Genomic DNA, 8,470 nt, shown 5'->3' with positions numbered 1-8,470 from the left:
TGTTGTTGTTGTTTTTTAGTGAAATTATGATATTTTGCACTATTCTCGGTCTGGATATTTTTTATGTGTTATTTACAGGATTTTAAATTTTGGGATAGATGAAAATATAGTCGTTATGCTGCCGAATTTTTTATAGAATTGTAAAATTTAGAGATATTGTGAATATTAGTAGAAGTACTCAATAAAATTTTTAATTTAATAAATAGTGAATTGATAAGTAAAATAATATATTTTTTTAATTATGATTAAATAAAATTAACAATAACATTATGCAACTAAATTTTAATAAAAATAAACATTAATCTTGAACATTAATTAAATCATTTAAGTAATAATTAAATCCTAACGTAATTAAATAACTTTTAAACAAATCATAGAAATTTTGTGTAAATTAATAAAACTATTCAATAAAGCATAAGTAAAATATGTAATTTAATAAATACTTAATTAATATGTAAAAAAATAATATTTGTTAGTTCTGATTAAATAAAATTAACAAATATATTATTAGAAAACCAATTTTAAACATAATCTTAATAATTATTAAAATCAGTTTAATTGTAAAAGATTAACCATTAATTGTAATTAAAATTAAAATTAATATTTGAAGTTAGAAAAAAATATGTCAAATTTAAATAATTTTAATAATATTTACACTCAAATATATTATAGTTAGATATCATAAAACAACATAATTAACTTCAAAGAGCATAAGACATTATAAAAACAATATTTAATTTTATTTGTTTTTCTTATTACCAAAGATATGATAGTGTGTTATTATCACTTAGTGATAATTTTTTATTTTATTAGTGTTAATCACAAGAAGCCTTAGACCCATTCGGAGAGGGTGAGTCATTGAAGACTCTTAAATTTACCTCTCTCTGAATTAGGACACACACACAAATTGATTGTAAGTTTGATGATTAGTGTTCTGTGCAGTGCTACACTCATACAATGTCGATCGACAAGAGCTGGATTAATTTGACCGATCGATTATCTGATGAGTATGAGGTTGGTGTGATAGATTTTCTCCAGAGAGCTCGACAGTACATTGACTCAAGGGGATTGGTGAAATGTCTATGTAGGAGGTGTGTCAATGTTGAATTTCAGACAATTGATGTATTAGAAAATCATCTCTTTGTAAATGGTTTTCTACGGGAATATACCAATTGGCATTGGCATGGAGAGGATGAAATAATACCAATGAGGAAAGTGATAGATCAAAATGATGAAGATGAAATGATGGATGTTCTCAATGATGTTATGCAAAATTACAATGACAAATATGAAAAGAATGAGCGCGATCAAGAGATACCTACAACAGACTACACGGGTGGGCAACATTATAACAATTTGTTTGCTGAGATCAAGGCTCCATTATTCCCCGGGTGTCAAAATTACACATCATTGAATTTCCTAGTGAAGTTGATGCATTTCAAAGTGTTGGGAAAAATTCCCAACAAAATATTTGATGGAATGCTGGAATTGTTACATGATGCATTTCTAGCCCCAAATAATCTTCCAAAATCGCATTATGCAGTGAAATGGTTGTTGCGAAAACTTGGATTCGGCTACCAGTCAATCCATGTCTGCAAGCATGATTGCACACTGTTTTGGAAAGAACATGCTAGAAAAAACAAATGCCTGTTTGTGGGGAGGATCAGTGGGTGGACAAGAACACCAAGGGCAAGAAAGTGCATCATAAAGTGATGCATTATTTTCCTTTAACCCCTAGGTTAATGCAAAAATATGCATCGAGGCACATTGCTCAACATATGAGATGGCATCACGAGCAACGTATAAAAGAAGATGGTGTATTGCGTCATCCTGTTGATGGGAAAACTTGGAAGGACTTTGACCGAAATAATCCAATGTTTGTAATGGAACCCAGGAATGTGCGGCTTGGATTGGCTACAGATGGATTCAATCCCTTTGGTAATATGAGTATTTCTAGTAGTATATGGCCAGTTGTGTTGACGACATATAACTTGCCACCATGGTTGTGCATGAGAGAAACTAATTTCATGTTGAGCTTATTAATTCCGGGACCTCATTCACCAGGAAAAGATTTTGATGTTTTCTTAAGACCATTGATTGATGAGTTAAAAGAATTATGGGTGACCAGTGTACAGACTCGAGATCCAGTCGACAGTAGTTTCTTTAGTCTTCGAGCAGCTTTGATGTGGACTATAAACGATTACCCCACACGGAGTAGCCTTTCTGGATGGACTGGCCAAGGTTATCATGCTTGCTCTACTTGCAATGTGGCAACACCATCTATTCGATTACAAATAAAGGTTGCTTTTTGTAACGACCCAAATTTACAAATAGGGCTTAAGGGCCTTGATTAGTGTGCCGGGAGGACATAATTGGAATATATGTGATTTAATGATTTAAAGCATGTTATATGACTATTTGAATATTTGAGATGCATGACTATGTGTATTAGTATGCATGTAGGCCCTGAATAGGTTAGAAGGGCATAATTGTAATTTTGGCCCGTTGCAGGCATAACTGTGTATATATGTGATAATTGTTGAGACCACATTATTATGTGGATATATCTATGATCTGTGACTCGAGACGATCCTAGTAGGCAGATTGGCGAAAAGTCATGGCGGGGATTTATACTCGACATGGGGTGAGCCATGGGGTATAAATGGGAATTTAGTGAGTATATTGGAGTCTATTTTTTATATCGAGGAATATAATTAGTGATTAATTAGGTATCGAGAAGTAAGCAGTAAATGTTAGAGACACTCGAGGAATTAGCGCGAATTGGGTAAAATGACCAAAATGCCCCTAAGTGGATTGAATGTTTAAAATTAAAAGGGAGGGAATAATGGTCATTTGGCTTCCAAGAGATAAGTATTCTAAGGATTTATACTTAGTGGGAATTGTAGAAAAGGGTAGAAGGCTAAGGAAAGAAAGAAAAAGAAAAAGAGAGAAAACAGAGCAGTTTTTCCAAAGGGTCGGTTTGTGGTTCTCTCACCATTTCTCTTCAATTTTCTTGGAGCGAGACTCAGAAGGGAGCTAGGTTAGGATGATCAACAAGAGTACTAAGCTAAGCTTGAAGGGTTGGCAAAGGATTAGCAAGAACACATCAATATTTGAGGTAAGTCTCTAGAGCTTTCAGTTTCTGGTTTGGCTTGTTTAAGCTATGGTGTCTAAGCTGAGTTGATGGGAACTTTAGGGGAATTCAAGCCAAGGATTGAGGAGGAGCAAGCTAAGGAGGTCTAGAAGCTAACTCAAAGTCGAATTTCCATCAAGGGTATAAAATTATAAGCTTTAAACTTTGAAGTTCTGACTGTTTTGCTGAGTTTCTGAAGTCTATGAGCAACTATAGTGAATTTTGAGATTAGGGATGCATGTGATTGGGTTTTGAGTATTTGGGATGCTTGGGATGAGTGGAGTGTGTTAATAAGCTTGTTTTTGAGTTTGGTGAAGGTTTGGAGAAGTTTTGGTCAAGTTTGGCTCGAGAAAATCGCAGGAAGGGAAAATGTGCAGTTGGCTGTCTGTGACTAGCGCTACAACGCTAGCCTTTGGGCGCTGTAGCGCTAGGCCATGCTTTCTGGGGGATTTTGGTTCTGCTTGTAGCGTTGTAGCGCCCTCCTTAGAGCGTTGTAGCACTACCCTGTTTCCAGAAATGGATTTTAGGGTTATTTACAAGGGTTTTTGACCAAGGGTTCGGGGTTCGATTCCACCACCCTGTTTGGTGGAATTAGGACTTCCTGGGGGCTCGGGATTGGTCCTGAGGCTAGGTTTTGGACTTGAGGTTTGGTGATGACTTTGACCTATGGTTGTGATTAGGTGAGCGCTAGGGCTCGAGAGGGATCGTGCTGAAGGAGTCAAGTGATCAAAGCTAGCGAATCTAAAGGTAAGAAAACTGCACCCGGTTATATGTTTGTGATGGGACTAAGAGCTCCCGATATCTGTATAATGTCAATGATGGTATTATGCCATGGGACATGTGATAGCGTCCTAAGGGTGCCGTACACAATATTTGTGCACAGGGCGCGGCTTGGCCACTGGTAGCCGAGGACAACTTAATATTCACAAAGCTCAGTTTAAACGGGTCAGAGTCAGTGGGATAACGGAGGGTGCGGCCTGAGGGCGCTAACCCTAGTTATCATTTGTAAATTTATATATGATATGAGTTGATATGTTAATATGTTGAATACTTGGTTATTCTAACTGTTTATATGATTGAGAACATGTTTATGCAATGTGAGATATTGGATTATCTGTTGATTGCTTATGCTCTGTTATTGTGCTTTCTTCCTGGGCCTTGGCTCACGGGTGCTACGTGGTGCAGGTAAAGGCAAAGGCAAGTTGGGCCATTCCTAAGATGGAGATCTGCGGGGCTGAATGTACATAGCCAGCTGTTCGGTCGCTTTGGCCGAGGAGTGGATCAGGCAGGGATCGCTGAACTGTCTATTTTGCCTTAGTATGGCTAATATCGTATTTAGATCGTGAATCTTTTGTAAATGGTTTTAAACCTATTATTTTGGGATCCCGTGTAAACAGGAAATGTTTTATATAAGAAATGTGACTTTTAAGACCAAAATATTTTAACCCTAGTACATTATAGTTTCAGTAACACAATTTTAACTAAATGACTTGATTAGCAAGTCTAGCACTTTTATAAGCACACAGTGTAACGGTCTTGGCTATCCAGGGTGTTACAACTTGGTATCAGAGCGTCCTAGATTTATGGGTCCTGAAGACTGGATGGATATGTACATTCGCCGCGAGAGACAAGCTCAACTCAGGGTTTGGTAATTGTGTACACTTGATTATGTGTTTAAATGATTTGAGTGAGATATGATTGCTGATATCTGTTTGATGAATAGGGAGCATGAGATACTGATAGGGCCTGGCCGTTGACTATTTATGATGCTATTGAGGCGTGCTTATTAGCACTGATGTGCATGTGGATGAATATCTGGATGAATTGTTGTATTTTGATTGCTTGTGAATGATTGGAGTTCCAATGATGGATCATGAAAGGATTATTACCATGTCATCATAGTCTGATTGCCAAATCGTTGATTGCAGATTCACTTGGATAATTATGCGTCCAAGAAAATCTACGCGACTAGCTGGCAGGTCTGGGGCTAAAGATGATGATCAGGGCTAGACCCCTCCGCCAGTCCCTAAGAACTGGCAGCAGTTAATGGCAGACATGCAGGCTCGGCTACAGAACCAAGATGAACAGATCTGAATTCTGCGGCAGCAGGCTCTATCTGGGAGTGTTTCCCCTATTGTGCCACCTGCAGTGGTACCTGTAGTGCAGCCAGCTGAGGTTGGGAATAAGTGGGAACCGTTGTATGAGCGGTTCAGGAAGCAGCAGCCCCTGATCTTTGAGGGAGGACCAGATCCACTGAAGGCTGAGCATTGGATGACCATGATTACTACCATTCTTCATTTTATGAGGGTAGAGGGACATGACAGAGTGGCCTGTGCCACATATATGCTGAGAGAGGATGCCCGAATCTGGTGGGAGGTGGCATCACAGACCAGGGATGTTACTGCTTTGACTTGGGAAGGATTTAAGGATCTATTCAGTCTGAAGTATTATAATGTTTCCATTAGGGCAGCGAAGATAAATGAGTTTTTGGGGTTAGTGCAGGGCAGTATGACAGTTACAGAATATGCCTTGAAGTTTGATAGACTTGCGAAATTTGCACCAGATCTTGTGCCTACTGATGCAGCTAGGCAGGACAGATTTATTAGAGGGTTGAATGCTATGATAGCCTGAGATGTGAGAATTACCACAGTTCCTGGAGGGACAACTTATGCCCACGCTGTAGAGAAGGCTCTCACCGCTGAGGAAGCGGAGAATAAGATATGGAGAGAGAGTACAGTGAGGAGGGAGGGTCGCAGGGCGGTGCCTCCATATTCTGGTTCTGGTAGGGGCAGAGGCCCCAGTGATTTGAAGAGGAAGACTCCTGATGCTTTGATCGCTCCTGGGTCCTGATAGGAGAGGTCGAGATACTCAGGGAGGCCGTCAGAGAGGCCGTGATACTTGGAGGACTTATCCTGAGTGCACAAGGTGCAGAAGGCACCACCCGGGCGAGTGTCGGGCTAAGGCCTGTTATGTATGTGGAGTGGTGGGACACCTCAGAAAAGATTTCCCGACAGTGAAGAAGGGAGATACGGGGAAGGTGGACAGCTTGACTCCAGCTCAAGTGTTCACCCTGACGTAGGCGGAGGCCGAGGCTAGTCCCTCAGTAGTGACAGGTCAGCTTTCTAGTGCTGGCACTCCTTTTACTGTATTGATTGACTCTGGTGCTACACACTCATTTGTTTCTAGTAAGGTGATTGATAGATTGTGTAGACCTAGTGAGTATAGTACTTCAGGGTTTGGGACTATTTTGCCTACAGGAGATCTGGTAGTATCTAGGAGGTGGGTTAGAGCACTGCTAGTGATAGTTGATGGTAGGGAGTTATCAGTAGATTTGATTGAGTTGAGTATGGAGGATTTTTATATGATTTTAGGTATGGATTGGCTAGTTAGATATGGAGCTACCATTGACTGCAGGAAGAAGATGGTGACTTTCGAGCCAGAGGGCGAGGATCCCTTTGTTTTTGTGGGAGCAGTGCATGGACCCCGCGCACCCTGGATATCGGCGTTGAGAGCCAGAGACTTGTTATAGGGTGGATGCATAGGCTTTCTGGCTAGTGTGGTGGATACCACCAGAGTTTCACCGATAGGGCTGGAGGAGACTAGATTGGTTTGCGAGTTCTTGGATGTGTTTCCTGAGGATTTTCCTGGGTTACCGTCGCGTAGAGAGATTCAGTTTGTCATTGAGTTGGCGCCAGGGACAGAGCCAGTGTCAAGGGCACCGTACAGGATGGCACCGGCGGAACTGAAAGAATTAAAGATACAGCTGCATGAGCTTCTGGATTTGGGGTTTATCAGACCTAGTTACTCGCCATGGGGTGCTCCAGTTTTTTTTGTGAAGAAGAAGGACGGAACTTTGAGGATGTGTATAGACTACCGGGAATTGAACAAGTTGACTATTAAGAATAAGTATCTCCTACCAAGGATTGACGACTTGTTCGATCAGTTGCAGGGTAAGACGGTGTTCTCAAAGATTGATCTTCGATCTAGTTATCACCAGCTGAGGATCAAGGATGAGGATATACCTAAGACGGCCTTCCGAATGCGGTATGGGCACTATGAGTTCTTGGTCATGTCTTTTGGTTTGACCAATGCCCCAACAGCCTTTATGGATTTAATGAATAGGGTGTTCAAGGATTTTCTGGATCAGTTCGTTATTGTCTTCATCGACGACATCTTGGTGTATTCCAGTTCAGAGGCAAAGCACGAGCTTCATCTTCGACAGGTTCTTCAGAGGTTGAGGGAGCATCAGTTGTACGCCAAGTTTAAGAAATGTGAATTTTGGTTACCAGAAGTGACATTCCTTGGACATATCGTGGATGCAGATGCAATTAAGGTGGATCTGTCAAAGGTAGATTAAGTTAGGGATTGGCCGAGGCCAAGAAACGCCTCGGAGGTGCGGATTTTTCTTGGTTTAGCAGGTTATTACAGACGGTTTGTAGAAGGCTTCTCGAAGATAGCTGCACCGATGACAGAATTGACACGGAAGAATCTGAAGTTTGTCTGGTCAGACAAGTGCGAAGATAGTTTTCAAGAGTTGAAGCGACGGCTTATTATAGCGCCAGTGTTGAGTCTTCCTTCAGGGGAAGGGAAGTTTATTGTTTATTGTGATGCATCTAGGTTGGGTTTAGGTTGTGTGTTGATGCAGAATGAGAAGGTTATAGCATATGCATCACGACAGCTGATGGAGTATGAGCAGCGGTATCCTACCCATGATTTGGAGCTGGCAGAAGTGGTATTTGCATTGAAGATTTGGCGGCATTATCTGTATGGGGAGAAGTGCGAGGTATACACTGATCATAAGAGCTTGAAGTATTTCTTTACACAGAAGGACATGAACATGAGGCAAAGGCGTTGGCTTGAATTGGTAAAGGACTATGATTGTGATATTCTTTACCATCCAGGGAAAGCCAATGTGGTGGCAGATGCATTGAGCCGGAGAGGCCCAGGTCAGTTATATAGTTCTATTCAGATCTCAAGGGAGTTAGCTAATGAGATGGTCAGAGCAGGGATAGAGTGGGTGGTAAGCCGGTTGGCCAATATTACTCTGCAGTCGACCCTGCTATAGTGGATTAGAGAAGGACAGTTGGCAGATGCTCAGTTATAGAGGGTTAGAGAGGATGTCTTAGCAGGAGTAGCTAAGGAATATTCTATATCTGAGGTTGGTTTGCTTCGGTATCAGGGATGGATTTGTGTTCCAACTAATGAGGGGATCAGACGAGAGATACTGGATGAGTCTGATACGACGCCGTACTCAATTCATCCGAGTACCATAAAGATGTACCAAGATTTACGGACATTGTATTGGTGGCCTAGGATGAAGAAGGATGTGGAGGAGTA

The sequence above is a fragment of the Humulus lupulus genome, chromosome 5 (assembly GCF_963169125.1).
Source record: "Humulus lupulus chromosome 5, drHumLupu1.1, whole genome shotgun sequence".
Classification (NCBI taxonomy): Eukaryota; Viridiplantae; Streptophyta; class Magnoliopsida; order Rosales; family Cannabaceae; genus Humulus; species Humulus lupulus.
The sequence above is the reverse complement of the archived record's forward strand: the minus strand, read 5'-3'. Positions refer to the sequence as shown.